The 13,754-nt window shown below is 34.2% G+C and overlaps 1 protein-coding gene across 4 annotated transcripts in view; it reads left to right on the top strand.

The window, feature by feature from the left end:
- The window catches only part of ANKRD6 (ankyrin repeat domain 6), a 99,555-nt gene that overhangs the window by 783 nt on the left and 85,018 nt on the right, over positions 1 to 13,754 (top strand). The window lies entirely within an intron of this gene.

Here is a 13,754-nt window from a genome sequence, read left to right as displayed (position 1 = left end):
CACAGATGTCAAACTAAGGACCTCGGTATCTAAAGGACAATTTGTTAAAAAGCAATATAAGTCAGATTATGTAATAAAGTTAGGAGACTGGTTTAAATATGTAGGCAAATATCTTCTGGCTGAACTATTAGGACTTTGAGAGAGAAGGAGGGAACCCTGTAATTTTCAAAAAAATAAGTCTTGATCATTCCCTTTTCTGAGATTCTTTTACTCTTGGTCTACAGCATCCACTGTAGGCCTGATTGCATATATCCTTTTCATTCTTATAACAGTCAATCAATAAACCAATTAATAAACATTAAGTTAATAACATTTAGCATGTGCTAGGCACTGTGATAGAAATAGAGGTAAAAGATAATACTGGCCCTCAGAGTTTACAATCTAATGGGTAAAAGCTTACAACCTAATGAAGGAATTCAATGTTTCCTGGGTGGAAGCCTTGTTTCTCTGATATGATTGTAAACTCCCCAAGTGCAGAATTTGTCCCTTATACACAACTTTTCCCCTCTTGTGATACCTAATAGTAGTAGACATCTAGAGAGAAACAGGAATAGAGACTGGGTCAGTGATTTCATTGGTCTATGGAACTCCAGGTGAGGAAAAGCCTTTTTCCACTGCATATTTGCCCCTTCTCCATACTTTTTAGGTTAGTGCACTGAGAAGTTGGGGAATTAACTTGGAGTCAAGCAGATAATATGTGTGAGAAGTTCTAGTATTAAACTCTTCTGAGCCTCAAAGTATACTATCTATATACTATGTCATCTCATGGGTGCTTAATTAATAATCGAATTTCAGTATGAAAAATTTCAGTAAATTGAATTTCAGTGCAAAATTTAAATAAACGTTGAACACTCCCAATTTCTTCTCCATCCTTCTACCTTACCCCCTTTTCTGTGATGAAATCAGCCTGGTCATCTTTTTTTACAGTAATATTCCATTACATTCATATACCATAACTTATTCAGCCATTCCCCAACTAAAGGGCATCCACTCAATTTCCAGTTCCTTGCCACTACAAAAAAAGGACTCAGGCTTCTATTCTAGTGATCATGGAAGAGCGAGCATCTAGTTTCATCTTAGAACATTTTGCTCAGAAACTTCCAGTAGTTCCCTATTCTCTGCAGCAGAAGTGTCAGACTTACATGCTACCTCAAAATTCCCAAGTTTTGCATCCATTACTAAGTGAAAATGTCATTGGGAATGGTTTAACAAAATAAATAAAATATAGTACAGCATAGAAAATGTTAATCTGTGATTTTCTAAGTCAATATGATTTTTGCAGACATTCCTTTCTATCTGAATTTGACATCCTTACTTTCTGGATGATATCCTAATACACTCCTTCTGGCTAACATTCAAGGTGTCTTCATAGTCTAGCAAAAATTCTTTTTATTCACCTTTGTTTCTTATTATTCTCTAATGAGTTTTCTGTAACATTTAGACCAACTAGTCTTTTTACTATCCCCCAAATGGTCCATGCTCTTCTGTTTAGTATGCCCTTTCCTATCTTCTCAATTTGTCAAAAAATTTTCAGGACCTAGCTCTAATATGCTATGAAACTTTACCTGATATCTAAACTCCATTGATGCCCCCTTCTGTTTTTCTTGCCACTTATTTTGTTACTCAAAAAATTCTCTCACATTTTTATTTAACTTTGGTGTATATATGCTTTGTTTTTCCAATTAAATAAAAAAATTATGGAGAACAAGGATACTATGTTCCTTTTAATACTAGGTATCCTATAAATATTTCAGTAATTTATAACAATAATAATATCAGCTAGAGCAGAGGTTCCTAACATGGCAGCCTTATGCCTGGCATGCCAAGGATCTCTGTCCACTGGAATCCTATTTCTGGTGCCCTTTTATCTCTACCTTCACCTTTTACTAACTAGACTTTAACTTTACTTGCAAACCCCATAATAAACCTCCTTTATCAATCTAAAAAAATAATAATATCAGCTAGAATTTACTTCATATTTTAAAGTTTGCAATATATTTCATATATTTTATTTCATTAGATCTTCACAAGGACCCTGAAAGGTAGGTGCTGTTATTATCCCCATTTTACTGATGAGTGAGGACAAATAGTTTGCCTGGTCACATGGCTACTGTCTGAGGTCAAATTTGAACTCAGATCTCAATCACTCAAAAGTCTGCAAAGAATACAAATGCCAAAAGCAATATTTATTCCAAACATTAAAGAACTTATAATAGGAATCAGGGAATTCATAAGGATAGTGAAAAAAGCAATTAATCCAGAATGTCCTTTCCCCAAATGGTAGTATAAATTTGAATACTGTTTCCAGAGGTAGAAATTCAAAGTGCTGCCAGAAATGCTTTGTGCACTGGGTGTGGGATGTCATGACGGTGATCAGGAAGTAGCAGTATAGTGGGTCAAGGGTGGACTAGAAATAGTGAAGTCTTAAGAATCAGAAGCTAAATCAAGTGTTCTTTAATCACTCCTAATAAAAGGAACATTTCCTTTCTCTGATGATAGATTTTTATTTTGTATCTACTGATCTGCATCCTGATGTTTCATTGACCAATATGAGGTAGAATTAACTACTTCTGGCTCTTTTAAAGGCAAGAAGTCAAGAGCATTGCCAAGAAGAAGAGAAATGAGTAAGAGGACTGGCTTTTGATTGATTTTGACTTGAATTTAAGAGCTTGAGAGTCCTAGGAAAGAACAGATTTGATTCTGGATTGCCTTTTTATTCAGTTATTTTTCATTTCATATTCATGTTTAAATTAGGAATCAAAAACTGTGGGCCAGAAAGTATATATATATTTTTAAGCCATTAGAATGTTTCTTCATCTCCAGCATCTGGCATAGTGCCTAGTATATAATAGACATTTTATAAATGCTTGTTGTTGGATTAAATGAAGCTGAGTCAGGTGGGTATTTGTCTTGGGAGATATTTTTTTAGCCAGTGCCATCTTTTTATTAGCCAGTGTTGCTTTAACCTGGTGCTACTGAGTTAGCACCTGTAGGAGTGAGGCTAACTGGTGTCAGTCAGTGAACTTAAGCAATTATTTAGTACCTACTATGCTCCAGGCATTGTGCTAAATTCTGGGGATATAAAAAAAAAGAAAGAAAGAAAGAAAAAAGAAAAAGTCAGACAAGCAAAAATAAATAAATAAAACTCATGGGAACCACTCTCCTCCCCCTTCCCCAAACAACAACAACAACAAAACAGTTCCTTCTCTGAGAACTCATATCCTGACCAAGTAAGGGCAACTCACCTATTTGGAAGATGACTTTCCTAAGTCGAAGAAACATGTGCATTAAATACAGTTATTTGTCATCCACTTTAAATTTCTTGTTTGCTTAATAGTTTTCTTTGAAGAGTATCCACTGGTAGCTACATATTTTGAATGCTAAAAATTCCAGATGTTTTATTCCTTCTTACTAACTTTTTATAAAGTCAAAAAGACTTCTCCCCCTTGGATGATGGAGTAGTTCCTTTATCTCCTTTACATGATTGCTCTCAGGGTCATCATCAGGGACATGCTTCCCACTCTGATGTGGTAGCCACTCCCCAAGATCACTTAAAATATGTCATTCTTAAGACAATTATGAAAAACTGACCAATTAAAAATCCCCCCCACTAGATTAAAGACATCTGTTTTTGAGACCACTCAACATATAAGTTAGACAGGATAAGCCATAAGTTTCAATAGAAGCTGAGCTTCTAACAAAATTCTTTTTTACTTTCCAAATAACCTGGCACTGTCACAGTCAGGAGAATGGCCTTGAGGCATGTTCTTTTGTTGAGAGAACAGCAGAATTTTTATATGGAGTTTGAATTTTTCCTTGATAGTTTTCTAGTAAGCAGTAGTGATACATTCCAAGGCTTAGTTGCTTAAAGGAGGAAAAAACATACCAATCATGAATTGAGAAGAAACTGACCATGAATTCAGCCATGTATCCCTTGACTTTGGTCCATAATAACAGAACTTAACTTCAGAAGTTTTTTTCTATGTATGCAAAAGCATTCTAGTCTCAAAATCCTTTATTGCCAGATATTTGTCTTGCAACCATGACATGAATGCTGGTGCTTCCCATTGGCATGGCAATAGCTATGGAAGAACAAGGAACTCTACAGATTCAAAGGACTGTGCCTTCAGTGATAAGCACCTCAGAGGTTCCTATCAGACCACAGCTTTTTAATATTCGTTATACTCACCATTCATCTGACAAACCACCTGTAATGTGTTATTTTACTGCCCTACAACTCTCTTTAAATGAATTGGGGTTAATTTAAGAGATCTGTAGGAAATAACTGAAAAAGGAGAATTAGCTAGATTCTTTTTATCCACTTTAACATCCTACATTTAGAGATAATTGGCAAGTGCTGCTGTTAAACTGTGATGGACCTGGAGTCAGGAAGACTTGAATTCAAATCCTAAAGTAGAATTTGAATTATTTCTAAATGTAGGAAATAAAATAAATAGGAAAGTCTGATCACTTTCCTCATTTTACTTTACTAGGCATGACTCTCATCATGATACTTAATCTTTTTCATCCTTAATTTTTTCATCTTTAAATGGGAAATATAATAGCATCTATTTTTCAGAGTTCTTCTGAGGATTAAATGAGATAACCTATTTAAGATGCTTTGTAAGCCTTAAAGCCCCATATAAGTGTTGTTATCAACATTAACACTATTATTATTACTATTAATAGTTCTCTGAAATGTATAATTTTGTTATTAAACTTATCTACTCAAAGAGGAAAATAACAGGCCTTTCATTCAGAAATTATGTATGCTTAATCAGTCTTATTGGAAGGTATTTTTCTATAAACCATCAGAGGTTCTGGAAATGAGAGGATGTAACTTAGATATGTGTCTCAACTTGAGTTTCTGTTACCTCCCTGAAATGAAGAGAGGCCTATGGTCTTAGAAGACTTAGAAGGAAGAAAGGTGGCAGCTCCTCAAATGGCTCTTGGGGATTGCAACATCAGTGATGGGGTGACAGTTTCAAAGATGACTTATCAGGTTTTCCTTCATTTACAGAAAAGATCCTATCTTTGAAGTATGGCAAAGATGGTTCAGTTTTTTGGTTCCTAGGAAATCTAGGGCAAGTGACTGGCTAAATTATGGGATGATGAGGATAAAAGCAGAATGCTCTCAAGATGCAGAAATCTGTTGCTGCTGGAAAAACAAAACCAACTTTAAGGAACTGCGATGAACATTGTAATTTTGAAAACAAAAAGCTCTTCTTCTATCCTTACAGAATCAAAAATTTAGGTAACTCAAATGGCAGTGAAAAATGAGTCTCAATCCTACAGCAATTTAGGGATATTAAAACAGAATAGGGACTAGGTGTAGAAGATAGCCAGATTAGGCAGAATAAGCCAGATTAGGCAGAACAAGCCATCAGTATCCGTTGAAGCTGAACTTCTAACAAATTTCTTTTTTTCTCCAGATAACCTGACCACTGTCACTGTCAGGAGAATAGCTTTGAGGAATGTTCTTTTGTTGAAAGGACTACAGAAAAATTTTAAAAGGAGTTAGAACTTTTCCTTGATACTTTTCTAGTAAGAAGTAGTAATTCGCTATTAAAAGGAAGGACCATAGCATTTACAAGTTTGAAAGTCCTAAGTAAAAGATATACCCATATATATATATATATATATATATATATATATATATGTATGTGTGTGTGTGTATTCGTGTATATGTACATTTATATTATTATGAATAGGACTATAAAATAAATTTTATGGAATGTATTGTGGTAGGCATAGCTTAGCTATTATTAATATATACATTGTTCAGTAAGCCCCAGTGGAATATCTGTGAGTTGATTTATTTTTATAACATTGCTATTATTATGTGGCTTGTTTTCCTGGTTCTGCTCACTCTACTTTGCATCTGTTTTTCTGAAACTAATATTTCATCACATTTATATAGAGTACAGGATAGGTCCCTAGAGGGCCTTAGGGTCAGCCAGAGTCAGGATAAATTAAAGTCCTTGGCCTTTAGGGGGAGAGTGAAGGAGGCAGGCAAACTGCCATGAGGCTTGCCAAAGATGTCTCCTGGATTCTGGAGTCCTAAGTCACCTCCTCCTCTTCCTGCTGCCAAGTGCCTCTGGCCTGTCTCCCTCCGCCCTCCAATTTGTTCAGTCATTCCCCAAATAATGGGCATCCTATTACTTTCCAAATTTTTGCCACCATAAAATCTGTTACTAAAAAAATTTTTGGTTTTTTGGGTGCTTTTCTTTTTTCTTCATTCTTATTGGGGTACAGCCCTCGTAGTGGTGGAATATGAATCATTTAATGGTTTATACTTTTCAGTTCCAAATGGCTTTCCAGAATGTTTGCACAACTCTTCCAATAGTGCATCATTAGTGTATCTGTTTTTTCCCCACAATCTCTCCAGTTTTGTCATTTTTGTTATCTTAATCTAATGCATGTGAGGAGAATTTCAAGAGCTATTTTGATTTGCGTTTCTTTAATTATTATTATTGACAGTGTACTTCCATATGACTCCTGATAGTTTCGATTTCTTCCTCTGAAAATATCTATTCATACTTTTCAACTATCAATTCTAGAGTGGCTCTTATTTTTGTAAATTTTACTGAGTTCCTGTATATTTTTAAAAAGAGACTTATTATCAGAAAAACTTACTGCAAAGATATGTTCCCAATTTCTTGCGTTTCTTCTCATTTTAACTGCTTTGGTTTTTTGCGGTTTAATTAAATTTCTTTAATTTTATGTATTCAAAATTATCTCTTTAACTTCCCATGAATCTTTTTATCTTTTACTTGCTCATGAACTTTTCTCTCTGTATAGAACTGACTGGTAATTTCTTCCTTCTCAGTAATTTGCTTATGATGTCACTCTTTTTGTCTTATATGTACTCTTGTAAAAATTATCTTGGTATTCAGAGTAAGAGGCTGGTCTTTGCTTAGTTTCCATCAGACTACTTTCCAGTTTTTAATAATAGTTTTTGTCGGATAGTGACTTCTTGTCCCAATTTCTAGGATCATTAGGTCTATCACTTATTAAGTTGCTATGCTCTCTTGCATTGCATATTGTGTACCTAATCTTTTCTACTAATCTTTTCCACTGGGTGTTTCTTATTTAATACCAAATTATTTTTATGACCACAGCCTTTTAATATACATAGTTTGAGACTTATTCCTTCCCATTTTTAAAAATTGGTCCCCTTTATATTTTTTAAATTTTGCCATTTTTTTCTAATGTCATAAAGTAAGTCTTTGGTACCCTGATGTGTTACTGAATAAGTAGATTGATTTAATAGCATTGTCATTTTCATTTTCATGTATGCTGACTCAGCATACATATCTCCCATTAATATTTCTTCAGTTGTTTAGATCTGTCTTTATTTGTGTAAAGAATATTTTGTTACTGTTTTGTAACTTGTTTCCCTCATGTGGATGGAATTTCTCTGCCTCTTCCTGCTGGATTTTGTTGGCAATATAAAGAAATGCTGATGATTTGCATGAGCTTATTTTCTATCCTGCAACTTTCCTAAAGTTGTCCATCGTTGCACTTAGTGTTTAATTGACTCTCTAGGGTTCTTTAGGTAAACCATCATATAGTCTGCAAAGAAAGATAGTTTTGTTTCCTCTTGCCTATGTTTGTTCTCTCAGTTCTTTTTCTTACATTTTTGCTATAACCAGGAGTATAGCAGCTAGGAAGTATAGTAGATAGAATGCTAGACCCGTAGTTAATGAGACCTGAGTTCAAATCATACTTCAACATTACCTGTGTGACTCTAGGCAACTCGCTTAGCCTCCGCCTCTGTTTCTTTATCTGTAAAATAAGGAGAATAACAGTACCTACCTCTTAGGATTGTTGTGAGTATCAAATTATGTAATAATTGTAAAGCATAGCACAGCTCTTGGTACATAATAAGTAAATATAAATGTTAGGTGGTGGTGGTGAAAGGAGGAAGAGGAGAAGAAAAAGATGATGATGAAGAAGATAATGATGATAATTGAATAGTAATGGTGCTAATGGAAATCCTTATCTTATTGAAAAGGTTTCTAGCTTATCTCCATTACCAATAATATTTGTTCTTAGCTTTAGATAGATACCACTTATTGTTTTAAATAAAATTTCATTTGTTCCTATGTTTCCTAGGTTTTTTTTTTTAAAAAAAGAAATGGGTATTGTATTTTGTTAAGTTTTTTTCCCCTACATCTATTGGAATAATTATAATTTTTGTTGTTTTTTATTTATATAGTTAATTATGATTATAGTTTCCCCAATATTGAATTAGTTCTGTAGTTCTGATATAAATCCAACCTGATCATAGTCTTTGTAATAAAATTGCTAGTTATCTCCTTGTTAGTATTTTATTGAATGTTTGGTTTTTTGTTTTGGGGGGGGTTTTTGCATCAGTGTTCATAAGGGAAAATTGCTCTATAGTTTGCTGTTTCGAACCTCTCTGGTTTGGGTATCAGAACCATATTTATATCTTAGAAGGAGTTTGGCAGAATGCCTTCTTTATCTATTTTTGAAAGAGTAGTTTATGTAGTATTGGAATTGTTTTTTTAAACATTTGGTAGTATTTGCATGTAAATCTATCTGGTCCTGGGTCATTTCCCTCCTAGGAAACTCATTTATAGCTTGTTCCATTTCTTTTTCTAAAATAAGGTAATTTAAGTATTCTTTTTTCCTATTTTGTTATTCTGGGACAGATGTGTGTGTGTGTGTGTGTGTGTGTGTGTGTGTAGATATATCTCTATGCATATACATATACACACATACAAATATTTTTCATTCAAATTTTTAGTTTTATTGGCATATGATTGGGCAAAATAGCTACCAATTAATTAGTTTTATTTCTTCTTCATTGGCTATAAATTCTTTTTTCCATTTTTTTATACTAATTTGGTTTTCTTTCTTTAAAAAAAAAAAATTCAAATGATCAGAACCAGTAGATCATTGTTCATGGCAGCAAGAAGATTATACAATGATCAATTCTGATGGTTGTGACTCTCTTCAACAATGAATTGACTCAAATTAGTTTCAATTGTTCATTAATGAAGAGAGCTGTCTACACCCAGGGAGAGGATTGTGGGAACTGAGTATGGACCACAACATATCATTTTCATTCTTTCATTCATTTCTTGCATTTTTGTTTTCCTTCTAAGGTTTTTTTTTCTTTTTAGATTTTTCCTGTACATCAAGATAACTATATGGATATGTATACATATATTGGATTTAACATGTATTTTAACATGTGTTAGAATACCTGCCATCTACAGGATGGGGTGGAGGGAAGGAGGGGAAAATTTGGAATGGAAGGTTTTGGAATGGAAGGGTTTGCAACGGTCAGTGTTGAAAAGTTACACATGCACATGTTTTCTAAATAAAAAGTTCTAATTAAAAAACTTTCAAATAAGCCAATGATTTGTTTATTTTATTGTTTTTTTTAAACAGCTGCTAATTTTATATATTTGTTTAGTGGTTTTTTTACTTTCAATTTCATAATTTTTTTATTTTTCAGGGTTTCTGTTTTGGCATTTGATTAGAGGTTTTAAATTTTTTTTAATTTTCTTTTTAATTACATTCCCAATTCATTGATCTTTCTTTTATTTGTGTAAACATTTAGAGTTATAAAATTTCCCCTAGTTTCTGTATTCATTGCAACTCACAATTTTGGATTGTCTTACTGATGCATTTTTCTTTTACAAAATTATTGATTGTTTCTGATTTATTTTTCTTTGTCCCACTTATTCTTTAGTATTTGATTATTTTGTTTACAATTAATTTCTAATCAGCTTCCAAGATACTTTATTGAATGTAATTTTATTGCATCATGATCAGAAAAAAATACATTTAATTTTTCTGATTTTCTACAGTTGTTTACGAAGTGTTATGCCTTACTACATGGTCATTTTTTGGGGACCTAAGCTAAGAATAGGCATGTTCTTTTCTATTCCAATTCAATATTCTCCAGAGAGATGACATCTAGCTTTTCTAAAATTTTTTCATCTGCTTTACCTTTTTAAAAATTTATTTATGGTTAGATTTATCTGGGTCTGAGGGGATAAATTAAAATTCTCCTACTAATACTTTTACCATGTCTTCCTGTAAATAAGTTTTCTTTTCCTTTAAGAATTTGGATGCTATACCACTTGATAATATATGTTAGCATTGATATTATAATATTCATTGTCTGTGATATCTTTTGACAAAATGTAGTTTCCTTATTTATCTCTTTTAATTAGCTCTCTTTTTGCTTTTGCTTTTGCTTTGAGATTATGATTGCTACCCTTGTCTTTTTTTTATTTCAAAGTCAGTATAATAGATTCTGCTCTAAATCCTTATTTTAACTCTTTGCATATCTTTCTTTTTCATCCCATTCACATATATAGTTATGATTACCTATGTGTTTTCCCTTCATTGTTTTCTCTCATACTTTTTCTCTCTGTCTCAACACTCTCCCCTCCTCAAGAGTCTGTTTTGCTTTTGACCTCTACTTTCCTTAATCAAACTTCCCTCTTATTCCTTTCTTCTCTTTCTCTTTATCCTTTTCTCTCCTATTTCTGGTGTAGGTAAATTTTCCTACCCAGCTGTGTATGTATATTTATTATCCCTCCTTGAACCAGGTCAAATGAGAATGAAGTTCAAGTGCTGTCCTTACTGCCACTTCTGTTGTATAAACTCTTCTTGCTTGTTCTATTTATGTGAAATTTTTTTTCCTCATTCTTACTCTCTCTTTCCAATTCTCCCAATACTTTCCTCTTCTCCATTCTTTCATTCATGATCCTAATGAAATAGAATCACACTCAGTCTCTTTGTTTAGTTAGACTCTTTAAGAGTTCTGATTTGGAGAGCTTGTATATTTCTCCCTCCCCACCAAAAAAAATGTGAACAATTTAACCATGTTTAATTCCATAGTATTTCTTACTCATGAGTGCCTTTCTCTATTTCTCAAGTCATGTTTGAATGTTAGTTTTCTATTCTTCTGTTTTGTTTTTTCATTAAGAACGCTTGAAAGTGTTCTATTTCATTAAATGTCCATTTCCCCCCAGTAACATTACACTTAGTTTTTCTGGACACACTATTTTTACTATAATCTTAAATCCTTTGCCTTCTGAAATATCATATTCCAAGACCTTTGTTCCTTTATAGTACTAGTTGCTAAAACATGTGTGGTTTCATGGCACTTTAATCTCTTTCCTTTTTCTTTCCCCCTTCCCCTCTTCTTCTTCCCTCTCTCCTTCCCCCTCTTACTCCTCCCTGTTCAGTCTCCTCTCCTCTTCCTCCTCTTCTCCTCCTACCCCTTATCTCCTTTTCTTCTTCCTCCTCTTCCTCCTCTTCTTCCTCTTCCTTCTCCTCTCCTTCTCTTCTTCCCCTCTTCCTTTTCCCATCCTCCCCCTCCCCTGCTTTTCTCCTTCTCTTCCTCTTCTCCTCCTCCTCCTCTCTTCCTCCTCTTCTTCCTACCCCTCCTCCTCCTCCTTTTCTTCCCTGCTCCTCTCTTTCTCTTCCTCTTCCCCTCCTCCTCCTCCTCTCCCTCCTCTCCTCCTCTCTTCCTCCTCTTCTTCTTCCTACCCCTCCTCCTCCTCCTTTTCTTCCCTGCTCCTCTCTTTCTCTTCCTCTTCCCCTCCTTCTCCTCCTCCTCCTCCTCTCCCTCCTCTCCTCCTCTCTTCCTCCTCCTCTTCTTTGGAATTCTTCATTTTGACTATAAAATTCTGTAAATTTTCATTTGGGAGTTTCTTTCAGGAGGCAACCACTAGATTTTTTTCAATTTTTACTTTGTTCCCTGTGAACAGTTTTCCTTTATAATTTTATGAAATATGATTTCCTGGCATTTTTGTTGTTCATAGTTTTCAGGTAGTCTAGTCTTAAATCATCATTCTTCAATCTCTTCTCCCAAGTCAGTTGCTTCTTCTATGAGATTTCACATTTTCTTTTGCTATTTTAGTCCTTTGACTGTTTTATTATTTTTGTTTGTTTGTTTGTTTTGTTTTTGCTGAGGCAATTGAGATTAAGTGACTTGCCCAAGGTCACACAACTTGGAAGTGTTAAGTGTCTGAGACCAGATTTGAACTCAGGTCCTCCTGACTTCTGGGTTACCTGCCCCTCATTATTTCTTGATAATAGTCATTGGCTTCCATTTGGCCAATTCTAATTTTTAAGTAGGCATTTTCTTCAGTAATATTTTGTATTTCTTTTACTATTTAGCCAATTTTAATTTTAAGGGAGTTTTCTTATATAATGTTTGTACTTCTTTTACAATGTTAATTTTCTTTTCATAAATTTCTTGTTTACTTCTAAATCCTTTCCCCATAGTTTCTCTTCTGCTCTTTTTTGGTTTTTAATATAATTGTTTTGTCCTTTTTATATAGCTCCTTAACTCTTCTATGATTCCTAGGCTTGTGTCCAATTTGAATTTTCCTTTGAGGCTTTGCTGGTAGATGTTTTCAAATCATTGTCTTCTCTGTTTTTTAGATTTCCTGTCACCCATAACAGCTCTTTTTCCATCCTAACTTTTTGACTTTGGACTTTATGTAAATGTTGGGCTCTGCTCAGTTCACTGGTGGAGGTGTTGTATTTTTATAATCTGTTATTTTCACAGCTCAGTTTATATGTTTCAAAAATGGTGTGATCTAGGGAAAGCTTTGTCTACTGCTTTTCTGGTATAAGCTTTGCAAGTTCCTGATCCAGGAGTCTCTTGGATTATATATGGTTCCATTTCAGTACACTGCTATTGGACTCAGTTACTGTTAACTAATGTGCTGGGAAATTTTGCAAGTTTTAAGTGACTCCCCTTTCTTCTCTCCTCTGCTCTTTGACTCAGAACCACCTACCAAATTTTTGGAATTTTTTCCATACTTCATACATAGGTAGGGCTTTCTTGTTTGTGATCATTCTTTTCCACTTTGGAACTGTGACCCTGAACTGGCTGAACTGCCAGATGTTAGTGTTCCTAGCACTGGTTCAGAAGTCCCTTAGATGTCTCCTTGCTCTTAAACTCCCAGCTTTGGTTCAATCTTAGTTCCCTTACTGTCCTGGGGTGGTGAAATGTTCCCCACCACAGCCTCTAGTGCTCCTGACCAGCCCTGTCTTTCTTTCTTTCTGTCTTACTATGCTTCCTTGGACTGAAAAAATGACTTTCTGACGTTTTCTTGGCTTTCCTGATCAAAATTGATCTCATGTATTTTCTAGGTTGTTATGGAAAAGATATATTGGGAGAGCTGGGTGAAAATGCTGACTCTCACTCCATCTTGACTTCTTCCTTCAGCTGAAATATTGACCTTTCTAATGGTCTATCATTCTAGTCACTTTCCAAACCCAGAATAAATCATATTCTAACCTATTGTTTATTCTCAATGATTAAATGTATCTGTGATTCCAGTGATATGGACATTCAGCACAATGCCGAATACCAAAAAAATAATAATAATAATTATAAAAATCCAAGTGGAAGGTAAAAGTGTATGGTGGAACTAAATAGGTAAAAGGTAATAGGATGATATATATAACCAGGAAACTGGCAGGGCCAGGCATGTTGTAAGAATAACTGATAACAAATCCACAGCCTAAGATAATGGTTTTAACAAAATGTAAGGAAATCAGAGGAAATCTTCCAGTGCATTTGTTAAATCCAAGGGATTTATAAAAAGATATGAACAAGAATGGTATAGACTGAGAAATGTGGATAGGGCAGTATTCTACACTGATGAAGGGACCTTGTAATGTTCTGGGACTCACTAGAATCAGCATAGTGTAATTCCTAAACAAGTACATCTATAATTTCCTAT

Source organism: Sminthopsis crassicaudata, chromosome 4 (genome assembly GCF_048593235.1).
Source record: "Sminthopsis crassicaudata isolate SCR6 chromosome 4, ASM4859323v1, whole genome shotgun sequence".
Classification (NCBI taxonomy): Eukaryota; Metazoa; Chordata; class Mammalia; order Dasyuromorphia; family Dasyuridae; genus Sminthopsis; species Sminthopsis crassicaudata.
Note: the sequence above shows the minus strand (reverse complement) of the source record. Positions and strands in the feature narration are given on the sequence as shown.